General features: G+C 38.8%; 1 non-coding gene across 1 annotated transcript; it reads left to right on the forward strand.

The window, feature by feature from the left end:
* Nucleotides 1–926: 926 nt before the first annotated feature.
* LOC130984395 (small nucleolar RNA R71) lies at nucleotides 927–1,033 on the forward strand. Its single transcript, XR_009088333.1, has one exon. It is a non-coding gene; the product is annotated as a small nucleolar RNA R71 (small nucleolar RNA).
* The last annotated feature ends 863 nt before the right edge of the window (nucleotides 1,034–1,896 follow it).

Genomic DNA, 1,896 nt, shown 5'->3' on the forward strand with positions numbered 1-1,896 from the left:
TAAAAGGAGGTTCAATGGAATCTCTATGGTCTCTAGGTGAGCCTCAGATTCCTTAGGTTCCTCAGTTTGGAACTCCTTTTTGTTCAGAGGACATCCCAGGAGGTCTTCCTCACTGGGATTCACGTCCTTCTCTTCCTCTTTGGATTCGGCCATTGTGATTATGTCAATGGCCTTGCACTCTCTTTTTGGATTATCTTCTGTATTGCTTGGGAGAGTAGTAGGAGGGGTTTCAGTGATTTTCTTACTCAGCTGGCCCACTTGTGCCTCTAAATTTCTAATGGAGGACCTTGTTTCACTCATGAAACTTAAAGTGGCCTTAGATAGATCAAAGACTATGTTTGCTAAGTTAGAGGGGCTCTGCTCAGAATTCTCTGTCTGTTGCTGAGAAGATGATGGAAAAGGCTTGCTATTGCTAAGTCTGTTTCTTCCAACATTATTAAAGCCTTGTTGGGACCTTTGTTGATCTTTCCATGAGAAATTTGGATGGTTTCTCCATGAGGAATTATAGGTGTTCCCATAGGGTTCACCCATTAATTCACCTCTGCCATTGCAGGGTTCTCAGGATCATAAGCTTCTTCTTCAGAAGATGCCCAGAAGATGCCTCTTTAGTACTGTTGGATGCATTTTACCATCCATTCAGACTCTGAGAAATCATGTTGACTTACTGAGTCAACATTTTGTTCTGAGCCAATATGGCATTCAGAGCATCAATTTCAAGAACTCTCCTCTTCTGAGGCGTCCCATTACTCACAGGATTCCTCTCAGAGGTTTACATGAATTGGTTATTAGCAACCATGTCAATGAGTTCCTGAGCTTCTGCAGGCGTTTTCTTCAGGTGAATAGATCCACCTGCAGAATGGTCCAATGACATCTTAGACAATTCAGTCAGACCATCATAGAATATATCCAGGATGGTCCATTCTGAAAGCATGTCAGAAGGACACTTTTTGGTCAACTGCTTGTATCTTTCCCCAGCTTCATAGAAGGATTCACCATCTTTTTGCTTAAAGGTTTGAACATCCACTCTAATCTTACTCAGCTTTTAGGGAGGAAAGAACTTGGCCAAGAAGGCCGTGACCAGCTTATCCCAAGAGTTCAGGCTATATTTAGGTTGAGAGTCCAACCATACTCTCTTTTTGTCTCTTACAGCAAAAGGGAAAAGCATAAGCCTGTAGACCTCGAGATCAACCCCATTGGTCTTAACAGTATCATAGATCTACAAGAATTTAGTTAAGAACTGAAAAGGATCTTCTGATGGAAGTCCATGAAAATTACAATTCTGTTGCATTAGAGAAACTAATTGAGGCTTTAGCTCAAAATTGTTTGCTCCAATGGTAGGGATTGAGATGCTTCTTCCATGAAATTTGGAATTTGGTGCAGTAAAGTCACCAAGCATCTTCCTTGCATTATTGTTGTTATTATTTTCGGCTGCCATCTCCTTTTCCTGTTCAAAAATTTCAGTTGGGTCCTCTTCAGAGTACTGTACTTTAGCTGCTCTTAGCTTCCTCTTCAAGGTTCTTTTAGGTTCAGGATTAGCTTCAACAAGAATGCCTTTTTCCTTGTTCTTGCTCATATGGAACAGAAGAAAACAAAGAAAGAAGAGGAATCCTCTATGTCACAGTATAGAGATTCCTTTATGTGAGTAGAAGAAATGAAGAAGAGAAAAATTCGAACACAGAAGAGAAGAGAGGGTTCGAATTTTGAGATGAAGAGAAGTGTTAGTAAATGAATAAATAAATAGAAAGAGATAAGAAGGAAGAATTTTTGAAAATTGTTTTGAAAAATGGTTAGTGATTTTCGAAAATTAAGAGAAGAAATAAAGTTAAAATTAAAATTAGAAACAATTAGTTAATTAAAAGAATTTTGAAAAAGAGTGAGGAATTTTCGAAAATTAGA

Source organism: Arachis stenosperma, chromosome 5, assembly GCF_014773155.1.
Source record: "Arachis stenosperma cultivar V10309 chromosome 5, arast.V10309.gnm1.PFL2, whole genome shotgun sequence".
Lineage (NCBI taxonomy): Eukaryota > Viridiplantae > Streptophyta > Magnoliopsida > Fabales > Fabaceae > Arachis > Arachis stenosperma.